The following is a 19,463-nucleotide window of genomic DNA, read 5'->3' as shown; positions in this document are numbered from 1 at the left end:
GGGCAGGTGCTAGGGCTCATCCTGTCATAAGTATTTATTGAGCATCTTCTATGTCCCAGCCACTGGGCTGGGGGCTCCAGATACATCAGTAAGGAAAAGAGATAGTGTCTTCCCTGCTGGGCTTACTTTCAGGATGGGACTCATCGAACCAACCAGTACATATGATGTACTAGAATCCGGGTGGTGTTGCATGCTATAAAGCAGGGCAAAGGGACAGAGAGTGAGAGCACGGCTAGACAGGGGGGTCCAGGTCCAGGATGGCCTCTCTGAGGAGGTGACTTTTGGCAGAGACTTCAAAGAAATGAGGGAGGGTGGGAGTCATGTGGCTATCCAAGGAGCAGCGCTCCAGGTGGTGGAAACAGCAAGTGCAAAGGGCCTGGGGTGGGAGTGGATTGTGACGGAAGAACAGCTGGGAGGCCAGTATAGGGGGAACAGAGGGTACTTGATGGGGAGAGTGGTAGGAGGTGAGGTCAGAGGGCACATGGAGGCCAGATGTGTTTGGCCCTGTAAACCAAGGCATGGTCTTTGTCTTTTCACTACTAGTGAGGTGAGAGCCCTGAGGGCTTTGAGCAGAGACTTGCATCTTAACAGGATCCTCTGGCTACTGTGTGGAGACCAGGCTGAAGGGATCAAGGGTGGAGGCAGGGAGGCCATGGGGAGGCTACAGCTCTAATCCAGGAGAGAGACGATGGTGGGTGGGGCCAGGTGGCAGAGGTGGAGGTGGCAAGGGGTGGTTGGATTCTGGAGATGTCTTGGAGGTAGGGACAACACGATTTCCTGATGGATTGAATGTAGGAGAGAGAGAATAGGAGGACGGAAGAGGAGGAGGGAGGGGCAGAGAGAGAGAGGGTGTTAAAAGCCACAAGGCTGGGTGAGGTCACCTGTGTGGGCAGAAAGGGGACTGAGCCATGGTCACTTCAGGGAGTAGCATTTGAGTGACTGTAAATATGTCTGGTGAACTGAGGATCAGGATGTGGGTCTGAGTTATACACATAACACAAAGACATAAAGAAGAATAAAATATTTTCTATCATAAAAACCATTGGAAGGGGCCACAGAAATGAGCTGAGTGGTCAGGAGGCCCAGGTTCCATGCTGGCCCCCCCGTGTCTGCTGTGTGGCCTTGCTTAGGCACCTACCCTCTCTGGGACTCTGATTCCTTTTGGAAGGTCTTGACTCTCTGACTTCAGGCATCGCCCATGGAGACACTAGGGCAGCCGTGAGGCTCCAGAGGGCCTGCAGTTGTGGAAGCAGGGAGGAGGGGTGGGCAGGGGAGCTGAGGGTGGGGAGAAAGCTGGCCTGGAGAAGCTCCTTCACTGGAGGATTGCAGACAGGGAGGCCACAGCTGAAAGGAGGAGAGACTCATGCAAAGCCGTGGCAGGTCCTGCTGGGATGACTGAGACGGGGCAGCTCCTGCAAGAGGCACAATGATATCAGGCTGGACCTTTGTCCCAGCGAAGTGCTGAGCCAGCATATAGGCTGGGCTTGACCATGTTCCCTGGGTGCAGCTCCTCCAGGGCCCGGCCTGGTAGAGGAGACCCTTTTCCCCCCACCATGGCCTTTCCCTGCTGCTAACCTTCCCAGGGGCGTTTTTTTGTTTCTACCATAAAGGGCAGAAGTGTCTCCGATAAGCACCTGGTCACAGAACTCAGCATGCGACAGCCACAAGGGACCTAAGAGCTCATTGTACAGCTAGGGAAACTGAGGCCTTGTGTGGGAGAGTGACTCACCCTGGCCCCAGGAGCTGGGGCAGAACTGGGGTTCCAACCTGGTTCACCACTTTGCCATTCAGAACTCCGGCCTCCCCTCCCCCACCCCTCCTGCCGTCCTCTTTTGTTTTCCACACCCTTTGTCAAGGGTCAGTGGGGGAAAGGGAGCAGGCTCTTGAGGCAGGTTGACCTGGGTACCAAACCCACTTGTGCTACTCACTTGCTGTGTGACCTTAGCTGAGCCACTCAACCTCTCTGAGTCTCATTCTCCTTGTCAGCCAGATGGATGTAATGATGACAACCTGTCAGGGCTGTGGGGAGGAGCCAACTGATAGCTGTGGGTAGAATTGGAAAAATAGGCTGACCGGTACCAGTCTCATGCCCCCTGGGGCTGATGGGCATCTGGGTTATCAGGTGGGGGGGGGGGGGTGATGCCCAGACCTAAAGTGAAGGTAGTGTCGAGAAGGTTCTCCCACTTGACATTTCTTTTTTTTTTTTTTAACCCTCTATTTATTTATTTATTTATTTGGCTGTAGCACGGCTTGTGGAATCTTAGTTCCCTGACCAGGGATTGAACCCGGGCCATGGCAGTGGAAGCGCTGAGTCCTAACCACTGGACCACCAGGGAATTCCCTCCCACTTGACATTTCACACAAAGCTGTCACACAAAGCACTCCCAGAATTCGTCTCCGAGGGCCAGGACCCTGTGGGTGTGGTCTGGAGAAAAGGTCGGAGCGATGCCCGAGAGCCATCCTCTGCACCATTAAGTGCCGTCACCTCCATGTCCAGCCCGGCCACACTTGAGATGCATCCACACTGCTGGTCAGCGGACAGTGGCCAGGGCAGGTTGGGAGCCAGCCCCAGCAAGAGCTGTGTCTCCCCAGTGTGAGTAGCTGGGGTGGCTTGATGGGGCGTGGCGGCGTGGGTGACGGGCAGGTGGCCCGGTTCCAGGAGTGTCATGGACCTTGGAGTGGCTGCAGCCGCCCCACACCGCCTGTCTCCTCCTCTTCCCAGCCACACCTATCAAGAGTGTGGACTGTGCCCACTGCTTCTGCCTTTGGTTTCCGCCCTGCCCGCAGCTACCCCGCTTCCTCCTTCCCTCGCCAGCTGAGCTTCTCAGCGGTGTTGACTATGCTCACCGACCCCTTGTATTCCTCACCCACCGCAGCCTGGATCACATCTCACCCTTCCGTGGTCGTTGTGCTCTGGGCATTGGCGCGTGCCCTGACTGGGACCTCTGCTAGCTTCTCTGGCTATCAAAGTATCTCATGCCTTAGCCGGTTTCCCTTCCTCTGTTGGTCCACGAGATGTTTCTGCTTCTCAGGGCTCTATCGTGGCAGCCTTCTCTTCTCAGACCACACCCTTTCGGGGGGACTCATCCACTGCCACCGCTTCAGTGTCCTTCTGAACACCCACCATCCCCCAGACCCCCAGCTCCATCCCCTCCCTTTACCCGGAGCTCTGCTGGATGGCACTCCCGATGTCCCAGAAGCACCTCCTGCTCAGCCTGTCCAGAGGGACCTCAGCATTTGCCCTCAAGCCTGCCCTTGCCTCTCTGTCCCCTGATTCGTGAGTGGCACCATCGTTCTCTGCGTGGACCCTAATAGCCATAGCATCCTCTTTGCCCCCATCAGCCTTTTTTAAAAACAGCTTTACTGAGGTATAATTTGCATACCCTAAAGTTTACTTATGTTATTCATTTGGATGAGATTTAATAAACTTATAGTTACCACAATCCCAAATCCCCTTGTGCACATTTGCAGTCAATCCCCACTCCCATCCCGGGCCCCAGGCAACCACTGATCTGTTTTCTAGTTTTACCTTTTCTAGAAGGTTCCTATAAGTGGAAACATAATATGTAGTCTTTGTGTCTAACTTCCTCCACTCAGCGTATTGTTTTTTATGTTCATCTACGTTGTTGCATATATCAGTACTTCTTTCCCTTTTAGTGCTGAGTGGTATTCATCTTATGGATATATGACATTTTGTTTATCTGTTCACTGCTTGATGGGAATTTGGATTTGGGGCTATTATGAATAACGCTGCTATGGATATTCACGTACAAGTCTTTGGAGGGGCACATACTTTTGCTTTTCTTGCATTCCTCCCTTTTTTCCACCATCCTGCCAGACCCTGATTTTCACTGGGAGACCACGTGGTTTCCTGGAAACTGACTCTACCTCCCCCACTCAGGGATAGAGCACATGACCCAGGCTAAGCCAATCAGTGTTTTCCATCCCCCAGGCACAGTGACTGGTTCCTGGATGGGCATATGACATAAGTAAGTCCAATCAGAGTGACACTTAGGACACCGGTGCCTCTGAGCCCAAGATGGGCCTCCGGGCACAGCTGCCCACACTAAACATGGGGCCCGAGAGTCGGTAAGCTCCTGACATGAACGGTTTCCCTCGGACAAAGGAGCTGACGGCAACCCTCGCCAGGCTGCATCCGGAAAGACCACCGTGAAGGAGGCGTGGAGACCAGGAGCTCTGCCATGTGGCGTCACCCAGAGGCGCGTGTAGCCCCAGGAGGGGATCTGAGTCTGAGTCAGGTCAGCATTGTGTTAAAGGGAGTGAAAAGCCGTGTGGCTGACAGGGTCTTGGTGCTCGGGCCGGTGTCAGGCCTGTGCCTCTGAGGTGGGAGAGCCGAGTTCAGGACATTGGTCCACCAGAGACCTCCCGGCTCCACATAATATCAGTCGGCGAGAGGTCTCCCAGAGATCTCCATCTCAGCGCTAAGACCCAGCTCCACTCAATGACCAGCAAGCTACAGTGCTGGACACTCTATGCCAAACAACTAGCAAGACAGGAACACAACCTCACCTATTAGCAGAGAGGCTGCCTAAAATCATAAGGTCACAGACACCCCAAAACACACCACCAGACGCGGTCCTGCCCACCAGAAAGACAAGATCCAGCCTCATCCACCAGAACACAGGCACCAGTCCACTCCACCAGGAAGCCTACACAGCCCACTGAACCATCCTTAGCCACTGGGAACAGACACCAAAAACAGCGGGAACTACGAACCTGCAGCCTGAGAAAAGGAGACCCCAAACACAGTAAGAGAAGACACCCCAAACACAAAATGAGAAGACAGAAAAACACAGCAGATGAAGGAGCAAGGTAAAAACTCACCAGACCAAACAAATGAAGAGGAAATAGGCAGTCTACCTGAAAAGGAATTCAGAATAATGATAGTAAAGATGATGCAAAATCTTGGAAATAGAATGGAGAAAATACAAGAAACGTTTAACAAGGACCTAGAAGAACTACAGAGCAAACAGACAATGATGAACAACACAATAAATGAAATTAAAAATTCTCTAGAAGGGATCAATAGCAGAATAACTGAGGCAGAAGAATGGATAAGTGACCTGGAAGATAAAATAGTGGAAATAACTACTGCAGAGCAGAATAAAGAAAAAAGAATGAAAAGAACTGAGGACAGTCTCAGAGATCTCTGGGACAACATTAAACACACCAACATTCGAATTATAGGGGTCCCAGAAGAAGAGAAAAAGAAAGGGACTGAGAAAATATTTGAAGAGATTATAGTTGAAAACTTCCCTAATATGGGAAAGGAAATAGTCAAGTCCAGGAAGCACAGAGAGTCCCATACAGGATAAATCCAAGGAGAAACACACCAAGACATATTAATCAAACTATCAAAAATTAAATACAAATTACTCAGCATAAAAAGAAACGAAACAGTTATTTGTAGTGAGGTGGATGGACCTAGTCTGTCATACAGAGTGAAGTAAGTCAGAAAGAGAAAAGCAAATACCGTATGCTAACACATATATATGGAATCTAAAAAAAAAATTTTTAAATGGTTCTGAAGAACCTATGGGCAGGACAGGAATAAAGACGCAGAGGTAGAGAATGGACTTGAGGACACAGGGAGGGGGAAGGGTAAGCTGGGACGAAGTGAGAGAGTGGCATGGACATATATACACTACCAAATGTAAAATTGATGGCTAGTGGGAAGCAGCCGCATAGCACAGGGAGATCAGCTCGGTGCTTTGTGACCACCTAGAGGGGTGGGAGGGGGGGGGTGGGAGGGAGACGCAAGAGTGAGGAGATAGGGGAACATATGTATATGTATAGCTGGTTCACTTCATTATAAAGCAGAGACTAACACACCATTGTAAAGCAATTATACTCCAATAAAGATGACACTTAGGACTTGGCTGGAAGATTACTCCGTCCTCATGCTCCTGACCGTGTGATTTGTCTGGAAGCGCTGCGGCTGTTTGCACTCACGTGGGAAGCCAGCCTTAGGATGGAGCTGACGCATGGAGAAGTACTGGGTTGAGAAGATATCAATGAGACGGAACTGGAACTCTGACTGAACTGTGCCTGAAGTCCACCAATTCTGGACTTTTTCAATTATATGGGTTAATCCACTTTATGTTAAAGCCAGCTTAAAATGGCTTTTGTTGCTGCTGTTGTTCATAGCTCGGGCTGGCAAAGCATGGCCATGGCCAGCCTGTTCTTGTAAAACAATGTTGCTGGAGCACAGCCATGCCATTCATTTCTATATTGTCTATGGCAGCTTTGGAACACTGAATGGTCCACGAGGCTCAGATATTTACCATTGACCTTTTGAGAAAAAGTTTGTCAACCTCTGTTATAACCCAAAGCTTAGTATTCAATATGTACCCCAGTTACTCAGGATAGAAACCTAGGAGTCATCCCCGACTCCTCTCTCTACTTCATCCTCTACATCTAATCAGCCCCAAGTCTGATTGATTTTATAGTCTGAATATCTCCTGAATCTGTCTGCTGTCCCCCAGCCCCAGTACCCCTGCCCTACGTAGACCACTGTCGGCAATCACGTGGGTCACAGCGCCCACCTCTAGGCTGCCCCACAGAACTGCTGGGTGATCCTTCTCCCACCCAAACTTGCTGAGCCCTTGGGCTCCCCACTGCTCCCAGGGTGAAGGCCACACTCCCTGATTGACACTGCAGGACCCTCATGATCAAGTCCCCACCTGCAGTTCCAGCCCTATCTCCCCTCCCGCTCTACCCTCTCTTCCCAGGGCACACAGACCAGCTCCCACCTGTGCGTGATTCCTCCCAGTTCCCCCAACACGGCATGCTGTGTCCCTCTTCCTTACACTCTTCCCCACTTTGTCCGCCTCTGGGCTCCTGTGCGTCCTCCAAGGCCTAGCCAGAGCCTCACCTGTTTTTTGATATTCCTCTGATTCCCCCAGGCTGATCGGAGCTCCCGTGGGCCACGCCCGGGCTTCCTTCCACGGCAGCCCAGTCATATCCGCCTCTCATGTCTGTTCACACATTCGCTACCCCCGCTGACTAATTCATCTTCTCGCTTAGCTTGGTCCAGCTCGGGGCCATACACAGACTAAGGGCTCAAGAAATGTTCGTGGGGCACAATGTTCCCTGCCCTCTGCTCCAAAGCCACCGTGAGGAATCAGGGGTCTCCTGGCTGGACGAGGCTTTGAAGGAGGGACCATCTGGGCTCAGTGTTAACAGAGGTGATGGAAGGATTGGAACTGCCGGGGCCTCCCGGGCAAGAGCGCCTCCAGGAGGTGCAGAGAAATGCCTCCCAGGATTCAGAGAAAGGAAAAGTAGGGCAGGAGAGAACGGGTCACTGCGGCGGCCCCTTGAGAGTGCGGAAGAGAAATGAAGGGATTACGAGGAAATGTCATTAAAATAAAGATCTTCCCTGGCCTCTCGGGGCGCCAAGAGGAGGCCAAATGGCCAGTGAGGGGGCCACCGGGTCCCGTCAGAGCTGCCGGAAAGTTTAGGGATTTACAAGACTGGCCCTTTGGAGGATTTAGGGAACATCTGATTTCTAAATCCTTGACTGAAAACACATTTGGCCACCAGCTGGCTGAGTGCTGGGTGAACCTTCCCAAGAAGCTTCTGTGGAGGATTCAGGGGAGCACTGCCCTCACCCACTGTGGAGGTCTTGGCTTCCACATGCCAGGGCTCAGGGCTGTGGCCCCATTCAGTGCTCCTTCCAGAAGCGGGTGCTGATGTGAGTCCAGTACACAGAAAACCAGAAACCAGACAGGCCTGAACTCCCTCATGGGACTAGAGTGAGGAGCAGATGAGACAACGGATGTGAATGTGCCTTGCAAACTGTAAAGTGCTGTCACACCCTGTCAGTGTCTGTCCTTGATACAGCCTTCCCAGAGACTCCCCCAGCTGAGTGAGTCACCCTGTTCTCCCCAGACTGTGTATAAACCTCACTCTTGCACCTATCCCCTCCGTCACAGACCCTAAGGTAGGACGTGTCCCCCGCCAGACTGAGATCCTTGGGGACGGGGACAGGTACATGATTCTTCCACATCTGGCTCGGTTCCTGGCCCAGAGCAGGAGTTTGACAGCTAGTTCTTGAATGACCTTGACTTGTAGAGAAGCAGTTAACTTGAGGGTGCTGGGTAGCCTCAGTTTGTAAAAACAGGGACCAGGTGGTACGTGGTGGAAATCTTTCTAATAAAATGACACAATGTTTCGTAAGTTGTGGCTCAAGCAGTGTGAGCGTCTGGAAATGCAGTCTCAGGGTTGAGAATGCTAAAAGCTGTCTGGTCCTGTGCTGTCCGGTAGGGTAGCCACAAAGCACGTGTGGCTATTTCGATTTCAATTTAATTTAAAGTTCAGTTCCTTAGTTGTACTCGTCACGTTTTGGGTGATCAGTAGCTGCACGTGGCTCTTGGCCACTATAGGACAGTGCAGTTGAGAGCATTTCCATTACTGCAGAGAGTTGTCTTGGACAGCACTCCTCAGTGCGGGGAAAATTCATGTCCGTGCGATATCTCAGGCCCTGATCATCTTGGGGGCTTACCTCCAAGATTTCTGGGAGAGAGCTGGGGGCTCTGGAGCCTGACCAACCTGGGTTTGGATCCCTGCTCAGCCATCGACTTGTGCAGCCTGAAGCAAAGGGACTTCCACCTCCTCCCTGAGGCTCATCTGCAGACTGGGTGACCGTGTGCCTGCACAGAGCCGTGACACTTAGAGAAAAAAGCTTGTAAAGGGCTTCTCGGTGTCCCGTGCAGGAGTGAGTGAACCAGCTACACGGCAGCTCTCAGTGGGGGAGCCTCCAGGCTCCTGGAGCTTGGAGCTCAACTGCCCAGGGACAAGGCAGGCTGGAGCACTTCCGGGCACTGAGGGCCAGTCTGGGGCAGTGGCTGGTGGACGTGCCTGGCTGGGGGCAGTCGGTAGGAGAGGGCGAGGCTGGAGCTGGTGGGGCTGAGGCTGGGCAGGGGCAATGAAGCTCACTCCTGAGCCCCTAGCTGCGGAGGAGGACGCTTTGCAGTCCGAGTTAGCATGCACTTCCTCTGTGTAAAACTCTCCGCTGTCCACCAGCTGGCTAGAGGATAGTAATTAACAATAATATGAACATAATAGCAACAATATTTACTGAGCATTTTCTATTTACCAGGCACTGTGCTAAGAGTCATGATACACATATGCATTAGCTCGTTTCCTCCTCGCAACAGCCCTGTGTAATAGGTATATTGCTCTTACCATTTTACAGATGGGGAACACTGAGGACATTTGTTCTAAGTCACACAGTTATGAGGTGGTGGAGCAGGGGTCTGACCCCAGGCTCCAGAGTCTATGCTTTGGATAAAGTACAGACTCCTTACCTGGTCTTGAAGGGCCCTGCAGAGCCCTGCAAAGCCGGCCTTGGTCACCCTTCCACCTTCATCTCGGGTCGCTCCCCACCTGTCTGGTCAAGTTCCTCAGGCACCCCAGGTGTCTCCTTCCTATGCTTGTGCCGTTGTTTATTCCTTGACCTAGACATCCTCCCCTCTTCCCCTTAACCCTCCACAGGGTCCTGTTCATCCTTCAGGACCCAGTTCTAGTGGGAGCATTTTGAGGCCAAGGACTGGGCCTAAGTCGTTTCTGTGTCACAATGTCCAGCACATGGCTTGGAGCATTGGAGGTCTTGGTAAATTACGGGTGGTGGATTGGAGGGGGATGAGTGAGTGGATGGAAGGATGGGTGGAGCAGGTGGATGGTGAGTCGAGGGGAGAGAGTAGAAGTTGGTGGATGATGGGAAACTGGATGGGTGGACCGGTGGCTTCTGCTCAAATGCCAAGGGGGAGATGGGGCCTGAGCTGAGCACAGGGCAGTGGTGTGGAGAGCAGCGGCAGTCTGAAGACATTTCGGGGCAGAATCAGCAGGGCTTGCAGGGGGCTGAGGGGCGGGGAGGGGTCCAGAGCAATGGCCAGGTTTCTAGCTTGGAGACTTAGGAGGATCATGGTATTTTCAGGGAGGAGCAGGTCTGGGGGAGATGGTGATGAGGTCCATTTCGCGTGTGGGAGCGTGAGGGGCCCATGCGGGGAAGGTCTGGGAGGCAGCTGGGGAGATGAGCCTTGGACAGGTTCAGGGGCAAGGTCAGACCTCACAGAGACTTGGAAGGTCATGTGGCTTCAGGACTGAGGGCTAGAGCACAAACCGTCAGGAAAGGCGGAGGAACCACGGTCCCTGAGGTAGAAGAGCCAGGAGGGACACAGCACAAGGGGGGAGGGCACTGCCATGTCACAAACACCCATAAATCATTGCAGGCGGTGTGCTGCGGGCAGCCAGGGCCGAGGGGATGCGGGCAGGAGACTCAGTGCTGGAAATGGGCCGGGAAGGGTGGCGAGGTTTTGACCAGCCCAGGGAGGGATTACCCTGAGCAGGGAAACTGCACAGGCCGAGGCAGGGAGCAGAAATAGGCAAGTTATGTCCACGTACCCTGAGGGCCTCGGAGCCTGCGGCAGCCAGTCAGCTGGAAAACAGGAGGCTCCACGCCTTTTCTCTGCCCTATCTGGCACCCTGTGACCACAGCCTCCAGGGCCTGGGAGCACTCTGGGTTAATCTGAGTGCTGTGCTACGTGGGACAAGTCACCTCCCCTCTCTGGGCCTCATCTGGAAACTGGAATCAGTGCCACCTGCCTGGTTTGCCGAGAGGAGTGAATGAGATGTGGGAGTGTGAGAAGCCCCCACTTGCATGAGGAAACTCCATAAATGCTATTTTAAAAACCTGTTTTTGCATTTCAATTCCACAAATATTTATGGAACTAAGGTTCGGTGTAAATCCATTTTGTAAATTAAATTTTCATACAACAAATACCATTTTACCTGGGCCTGGGGTGGCAAGGTTGGTGAGGCCGTTCATTGTTTGAAGAGCCCTGAGTCAAATTCTTTTCTTTTCTTTTCTCTTATTATTATACGTCTTTATTGGAGTATAATTGCTTTACAATGGTGTGTTAGTCTCTGCTTTATAACAAAGTGAATCAGCTATGCATATACATATATCCCCATATCTCTTCCCTCTTGCGTCTCCCTCCCACCCACCCTCACTATCCCACCCCTCTAGGTGGTCACAAAGCACCAAGCTGTTCTTGCTATGCGGCTGCTTCCCACTAGCTATCTATTTTACGTTTGGTAGTGTATATATGTCCATGCCACTCTCTCGCTTTGTCACAGCTTACCCTTCCCCCTCCCCATATCCTCAAGTCCATTCTCTAGTAGGTCTGTGTCTTTATTCCTGCCTTACCCCTAGGTTCTTCATGGCATTTTTTTTTCTTAAATTCCATATATATGTGTTAGCATACGGTATTTGTCTTTCTCTTTCTGACTTACTTCACTCAGTATGACAGACTCTGAGTCAAATTCTTTTGAAAAGCCCCAGTCGGTTCGTTTTTCGAGTCAATGAGGATTTCAACTTTCCAGGCTCGCAGAGGGAGGCTTTCATTTGTTCCTTGTGTGTTTTGAAAAGATCCTCCCAGCTGCAGTAAGAAGAGGGACCGAGGGAGACAGCAGGGCGTCCAGGAAGGGGGCTGGTGCAGTGGTCTGAATGAGAGATCATGGTGGCCTGGACAGGGGGTGACTCCGGGGATAAAGAGAAGGGGATTCGAGAGATGTTGAGAGAGGAGGAAGGTGCATAGGAGCCCTTGGCATCTTGGTTACCGACGAGCGTGAGCTGGTTCCAGGTACCTGGTTAGATGATGCCGTAGGAGACAAGACCTCTGGAGAAGAGACCCTGGACACGTGGCGTGTGACGTGTCCACAGGGTGGCGGGCAGAGCTGCCCGTGGGAATTTGGCTTTGTGGACCTGGCCCTCCAAGGGGCAGGCTGGGCTGGAGAGAAAAATAAATGTCTGTGAGAGGGAAGAAGGGAAAACCCAGAGCTTGTGACAATTAGCCAATAAATATTTTTTCAGCATTGAAAACATTTGTTGAGCGACGCCTTCCCTGAGCACCTCCGTGTGCCAGGTGTTGTGGTGGGCACTGGGGACCTGGTGATAAACCAAGCACACAAACTCTCAGCCTCGTGGGGCCGGCATTTTAGTGGGAGGGGCAGGGTGTAATCAGGATAAATTGCTCATTTGCATATAAGCCTTACAACCTTACGAGGAAGGTGCTGTAATTATTCCCATTTTAGAAAAGAGCAGCTGAGTCCCAGAGACGTTAAGAAACTTGCCCACAGTCACTCAGCTATGTAACTGGCAGAGCCTGGATTTCTACCTCAAGCCCCTGCTTTTCTGTTAAGAGTCTTACCTGTTGTGCTGAAATGCATCTCATTGACAAAGTCAGGTCTCAGCAAAGATCTGAAGGAAGTGAGGGGGTAAGGCTCACTGACATCTGGGCGACTGACATTCCAGGCAGAGAAAGAGCAAGTGTAAAGGCCCTGAGGCAGGAGCATACCTGGTATATTTAGGGAACAACGCAGAGGCCAGGGTAGCTGGGGCAAAGGGAGTGAGCAGAGAGTGAAGGGGAGAATCGGGCGTGGTGGAGGGACCACCCGTGGCATCTGTAGGGCTGTCAGCTTTTACTTGAGGTGAAGTGAGGCCATGGAGGGTTTAGAGCAGAGGAGGGGCAGGCTCTGACTTGTGTTCTAGCCCGATTCCTCTGGCTTCTGTGTCCGGAGCAAGGGCAGAAGCAGGAGACAAGAGAGGACGTGACTAATCCAGGCAAGAGGTGATGATGGCTCAGTCCACAGCAGTGGTAACATGCAGGTGGTGCACCAGCTTCTTGATACGTCGTGAAAGTGGCTTCAGTAGGAGCTGCTGATGGCTTGGGTGTAGAGGGTGAGGGAAAGAGAGGCATCAAGGATGACTGCAGGGCTTGAGCCTGAGTGGCTGGTAGGAGTGGGTTCCATTGACTGCGATGGGGGCAGCTGTGGGGAAGCCGCTTCATAAAGTACTTTCCATGTGCGTTATCCCTTTTAATGCCCTGGCTACTCTCTGCAGTAGGTGTTGAAACTCTCGGAGGTTATGTGATTTGCTCAGGATCACCCCGCCAGAATGAGGTGAAGCCAGGACAGGAAGCCAAGTCGCATTATAGCGTTTGGAATTTTGATCCATTCATTCAATCAGCAAACATTTCTGGAGCACCTTCTGTGTGGTAGGCACTGCACTGAGCGTTGACAATGATGACCAATGACGATGGCCCTGCCCTCGTGGAGCTCCCAGTCTGATGGAGAAGGCAGTGTCATCCAATGATCATGGAAATGATTTCCTCACATCAGCATGATAAGTAGCGAGAAACTGAGGGAGCCCTAGGAGCCAGTAACTGGGGGCTTGGACTGGCTGGAAGGTCAGGGAGGGCTTCCTGGAGGAGGCAAATGTCAAATGCAAAGGCCTCTGGGACAGAGGGTCTGTAGGGGTGTTGGGGGATTCTTGGGAAAATACTCCCTGGTTTCCCAGGCCATAGTGGAAGAACCCCAAGGGAATCACAGGCTCCCAGAGGACAGCTGTCCATTGGGAAGTTGCAGAATCTTTCTTTTAGTGTTGGATTATTCTAACAGCTTTATTGAGATAGAATTCATAGACTGTACAATTCTGGATAGAATCCGTATACTGTACATATACTGTACCCATTTAAAGTGTACCATTCAATGGCTTTCAGTATATTCACAAAGCTGTGCGTCCGTCGCAGCAATCCATTTGAGAACATTTTCATTATCCCAAAAAGAAACCACGAACCCCTTAGCTTTCACCCACTCCCAGTCCCCCCACCGGCAACCACTCGTCTACTTCCTGTCCCCACAGAGTTCCCTGTTCTGGACGTTTCATATAACTGAAATCATACCCTATGTGGTCCTTTGTGACTGGCTTCTTTCACTTAACATAATGTTCTCGAGGTTCATCCCTGTTGGAAGTCCCTGAATCTTAATCACCATCAGAGCTGACAAGAACCTAAGAGACTGTCTTGTAGGCTTCTCCCACCTGTTGTAAAGTGGGCAGTCGGGAGGAGACTTGCTCTGGTCCCTCAGCGAGGAAGTTGGGCGGACTCCAGGGCAGGTCTTGGGACCCCTTGCCCCACCGCCCTGCACAGGATGCCTCCCTCTGCCGTCACCTCTCTTCCTTCCGCTTTGGGCTCCCACTGATTTTGGCTAAAAGTGACAACTTGATCAGGCACGCATCCTCCCAAGCACTGAGTTTTCACGTACTGGCAATTTTCACACCCCATGGTGCATCTTGGACTCTTTTAAGAATTTGTGTCTGCTAATTCAGAATGTTTTGGAGGTCAGTGTTTTCTTTTCCTTCTGTTTAAACACTTTTCATCCAGACGGTTCTGCCTGTTTTTCTGGGTTGGTGATTTCCCCACCTGGGGAGGCAGGGCCACACTGGGGTTAAATACCAGGTCTTAGAATCAGATGCCCTGACTCTTCCTCCGTGTGGGTAATGACTGAAGTTCTCTGAGCCTCAGTTTCTCCTTTTGGAAAATATGGGTAACATTGTAGCACTGTGAGGAGAAAATGAGGTCAAAGGAGGTGTAGCTATAGAGAAGTTAGAGATTATGAGGGCTTTCCAGGGCCCTGCTGTAACCAGGAGAAAAAGATGAACCTCCCCCATCATCCACTGCCCCTTTCTCCGTATTCCTACTGCGAACTGACCCCTGGACTTCTTCTCCCCGGGCTGAGGGGGAAAGCCTGAGTTCAGATCCCAGCCCAACCACTTGGATTCTGTGTCCCCAGATCAGGTAGATGACCCCTGTGTCTCTGTTTCTCTACCTGTAGGATGAGAGAACAGGGGCGGGGGCTTCCACTGAGTCCTCCAAAGCAACCAGGAGGCTCCTGGGAGCGGAGGTGTGGAATGGGGGGGGGGGGCTTCTTCTTCTCCCAGGAGGGCCTGGTTCCTGCTGATTTAAAGATCCAATCAGGGGCTTCCCTGGTGGCGCAGTGGTTGAGAGTCCGCCTGCCGTTGCAGAGGACACGGGATCGTGCCCCCGTCCGGGAAGATCCCACATGACACGGAGCGGCAAAAAAAATAAAATTAAAATTAAAAAAAAACAAAAACAAAATAAAGGTCCAAGCAGAAGCAGCAGCACCTGTTCAGCAGAGGTGGGTGGAGAGGGACCCCTGGCTTTCCTGTGCCTCTCACACGAGACGAGACCTGTGATGTAGGAGGTCGGGGGGTGCTGATGCAGCACCTCCTGCTCTGAGTGCAGGGCACAGGGACCGAGCCTCTTTGAAGGGTCTTTTTCAGGCACATACTCTGTGCCAGGTATTCTACTTGCATTATCTTCTTAATCCTCACAGGAGACCTCAGAGGTGGTTCTCTTATTTCCATTTGACAAGCAGGGAAACTGAGGCTCAGAAAGGGGCAGGTGCCTGCCCAGTGTCGCCGGGAGAGTGAGGGCTCAACTGGGATTCGAACTCGGGACTGTGTGACTCTGGCCCCTTTCCTGACCGCCCCCATTCAGGGAAAAAGAGGGAGAAGCAAGACGGGGAGAATCTGAGCCTTTGGAACCCCAGCTTCCCAGCTGCTGTGGGGATTCTGTGGGCGGTGGGGAAAGCATTGTAAATATGCATGATATGCAAATACCCCTCTGAAAAATAACGTAGGGGCCCTCGTGAGCCGGGATGCCAGAGTGCTTTGGAAAATGTAGTGTACAAACACTTGGGTTTCTATGATGATTGCTCCGTGGTGTCCCCCTCCCCAGCATCCCCAGGGCCAGTCCAGGGGTCTCAGGGTGGAGGGATTATCCCCGGCCACCTCCTAATTGACGTTCTCCTTCATTCTTGCAGGCACCCGTGCCTCCCCACTGCCAGGGGCCTGGTGGCCGGAACCTGGTCACTCCAGGTACCGGAGGGCCCCGTCCCACGTTGCTTCCCGCCAGCACCTCTGACCAAGCGCCCGGAGGGATGTGTGTGCCAGCCCTCGGTCCAGCACCCGCTCCCAAGGTGACGCCTGCTGCTTTCCGACTGGTTCCCATTTCCCCTCCGCACGTAGCTCCGGGGTTGGTAAGTAACTGTCTGCAGCCTGGGCACACGGAATCAGGGCCGCTCATCCACAGACCCGTGCTTGGCACAGTTGGGAAGTGTCCAGCCTTCCCACCCAGCGACACCCACGTGCCGGTGAAGGGACCTCAGTGAGAGCTGTTATACGTCTGGGCTCAATTTATAGTTTAACCACGTGTCTCATCCAGTCCTCCCGACAACCCAGAAGTTGAACACAGTGATTGCACCCATTTTACAGAGGAAACAGCCTCAGAGAGGAGAAAGCACCTGCCTGAGGACGCACAGAAAGCCCAGCTCTATCCATCTCAAAGGCCAGCTCTTACCACACCCAAGGGGCTGGGGGGTTGGTGACACGGGCTCAGAAAGGGAAGGGGAACGTCGGGCTGGGCCGGAAGCCGTGGAGCCTATGAGACCCCGGGGGCGGGGGCTGAGGTGAGGCCATCAGAGTTCCTGAATCTTGGGGAGCCCTGTTGTTCCTGCCCCTCCAGCTTGTTCCACCGGCAACCCTCCAGTCCCCAGCATGCCTGACCCCAACATGGATGAGGGGCCCGGCCCTGCAGCATCTCTGGTCATCCTTCCCACAGCAAGGATCCCAACAGGGTGCCCCAACTCAGCGCCGGCCACAGCGCCGGGCACCACTTTCCTGCATCTTATTCTCCTACCACCTCCCCAGGTTGTGCAGGTGTGACTAGTTCACAGTTGAGGAAACCAAGGCTCAAAGGAGCTCATGGGGGGACTTCCCTGGTGGTCCAGTGGTAAAGAATCCACCTTCCAATGCAGGGGACGCAGGTTCCTGGTCGGGGAACTAAGTAAGACCCCACATGCCGCGGGAGAACTGAGCCTGCGCACCACAACCACTGAGCTGGCACGCCTCAACTAGAGAGCCCACGTGCCGCAAACTACAAAGCCCTTGCGCTCTGGAACCCGCACACCACAACTAGAGAGAAGCCCATGCGCCGCCAACGAAGTTCCCACGTGCCACAACTAAGACCCGACACAGCCAAAAAAAAAGAGGGAGCTCAAGGGGCTCGCCCACGGTCACCCAGCCACCACTCAGCGCTACACGGGGTTGTCGGTTTAAGATCTACCTCCTAGTCTGGCCTCAGCAACCCAAGGGTCAGGAAACATTGCTTCCTTCCCTGCCGGACAGCCAGCAGCTGTGCCTGGCACCTGGTTGGTGTACGTGGGAGGAAGGAGAAAGGGAGAGGAGGAAGGCGCTCTCACCTCCCTCCACCCAGACGCTGGCAGGACCCAAGAGCCCACTGGCCTTTCGGCCAGCCTCTGGTCCCTGCTGACCCCAGAGAGCTGGCAGTCGACTCAAGCCTTCAGCAAGGCGGCCAGCCCCTCTGGTCCCCATTCTCTCATCTGCCAACAGCTGATCAACCTCCCTAATGGGATGGTTATGAGAAGGGAAAAGACTCGTAAATATGGATAGTATACCAATGCCACAGGATAATAAAAACCCGGGAAGTTCGCTGTAGATAATGTGTATAGAAGTGCTTCTTCAGGAACAAGGGCTGCACGCTCGTCCGGTGCCCCCTTCTTAGTACTAATAACTGTGAAAGGGGCCCTAGTAATTAGCTGCCCCCCGGCCCAGCTCCCCCGATCTGGCCTGGGCTGTTGTAGTGGCTACACGCAGCTGTTACATTTGGCGGAGCAGCTGTCCTAGGAAAAGACGTGATAAGGCCACCTGGTCTGAGAGCTGTGTCTGTGGGATTTAATCATATGCAGATACTCCTGGTGCTGCCCTAGGCCCTGCATGCCCTCCCTAGGGACTAAGTATGTGAGAGGAGCAACCTGAATGACAGCGGCCGTTTCGTGAGCAGTTACTATGTGCCTGGCATTGTGCTAATGCTTCATTTTCTTCATCATCTCAGTTAAGCTCCTAGTGACCCTGTGGGAGGTCGATGGGGAGACCGAGGCATGGACCTGGGGGAGAGGGCTCACCCGGCAACACTCTGGTCCTTCCAGAAAATTACCACCACTCTCTGCCCACCTCCCTGCCCCGCCCCGCACCAGCCAGGCCTGGCCGGAGGGGCAGGATCGTGGCCTCCAAGAACACAGCATAGCTGGCAGCCCCTGGCATGTGTGGCCCAGTGACGGAGAACGGGATTCCTTGGCACAAGCTGGGAGCGCAGCCGTCAGCACTGCGCCGAAAGATGGAGGACCGGGCGGCAGCGAGGGAGGTGTTACTGCTGCTGTTTTGCTAACGAGCTGGTTATTTAAAGAACAGCCCAAGTCGAAGTTGGGAAATTGGATGGGGAGTCTCCGTGCCCAGGGCAGAGGCAGCCGGGGGTCCGGGAGGCTGGCTGGGTAGGGACAGAGTGGCCACACTTTCTTTCTTTTCATTTGCTTTCTATTATTAATAATGGGAACAGCACTATAAAAGTCTGGAAAAGGATTACCTTTGTGAAGAAAAGAGGATATAAGGATTGAGAGTGGGGCAGGAGGGGTTCCTGAGGGGTAAGCGGTGTTCTCTTCATTGACCCAGGTGGTTTTGTGATCATTTATTGCAGTAAACATTTTTGTTTTGTGCACTTTTCTCTATGAATTAGGTTTCACAGTAGAAAGGCTAAAGAGCAATGCTAACAGTAATAGTTAATACTTCTTGAGCACTTACTAAATGCCAGGCTCTTTGCAAAACATTTTACCTTATTTCATTGAATTCTCACAGAGTCTATTATTCTACCCATTTTACAGAGGAGGAAAGTGAGGCTTAGAGGGGTAGAGTTATTTATCATGTTGTCGAAGAGCTCTCAGGTGGGAGAGATGGGATGAGAAACAGGACAGACTGACTCAGGCCGGCATCACTGTCCCATGTTCGAGATTGGGGGCCAGGAAGTTCCCCCCAAAGGGCAGGGGATCCTCCATTTGTCCCTCAGATGTGGATCGGTGCCATTGCGTTCTTAAGGCTTGGGAGGCCAGGCAGTTGTCTGTGGCCGTAGGCAACACATGAGGCATCTGAGAGTGTGACAAGGGGTCAGAGCAGAGCATTTAGCCATCTAATGTGTTGACGGATAGGAATGGGACCTCCCTAGGGACAGGCTAGGGGAGGAGGCCAGGGCTCACCCAGGAATCACTCAAGGTAAAAAGAGATCATCCAGGTGAGACAGGGTCAGACCCAACCTCTGAACTAACTATACGTGGGGCCGACCTGCCATTTCCTGAGGACCCACTGTGTTCTAAATATGTCCATTATCTTCCTCAGTCTTTAGAACAACCCCGAGAGGTCAGTGGTATTGGCCCCATTTTATAGATGAAGGTACTGAGGCCTCCAGAGAGGAGATGACTGGCCCAAGTCCACACAGCCAGTGATGGGTGGAGCTGCTCCACCAGCTCTGCTGTCTCCAGGGCCCTGTGTCCTGTGCGTGCAGCAAGCGCTGCTCGGGGCTGGGGTCCCGGCCCGGCAGGCACCTGGCACGGAAGCTCCAAGCAGCCCGTGACTGGAGTCAAGTTCTAAGGCAGACCTGTGGGTCCCCAAACTTGTGCTGGGAACATGGCCTGGAGGGTGGCACGGCAGAGGGTATCTCCAAGCCCCAACG

The 19,463-nt window shown here is 52.8% G+C and overlaps 1 protein-coding gene across 7 annotated transcripts in view; it reads left to right on the top strand.

Annotated features, from left to right (window-relative positions):
• Positions 1 to 19,463, top strand: part of DLGAP4 (DLG associated protein 4) — a 201,320-nt gene that overhangs the window by 43,286 nt on the left and 138,571 nt on the right. For all 7 annotated transcript variants that reach the window (XM_060030850.1, XM_060030847.1, XM_060030848.1 and 4 more), the window contains exon 2: positions 15,709 to 15,924. The gene's annotated coding sequence lies outside the window, so the exon portion shown is untranslated. The remainder of the gene's footprint in view (positions 1 to 15,708; positions 15,925 to 19,463) is intronic.

The sequence above is a fragment of the Delphinus delphis genome, chromosome 15 (assembly GCF_949987515.2).
Source record: "Delphinus delphis chromosome 15, mDelDel1.2, whole genome shotgun sequence".
NCBI classification, from domain to species: Eukaryota; Metazoa; Chordata; class Mammalia; order Artiodactyla; family Delphinidae; genus Delphinus; species Delphinus delphis.
This window is presented reverse-complemented; position numbering and strand designations above follow the sequence as displayed.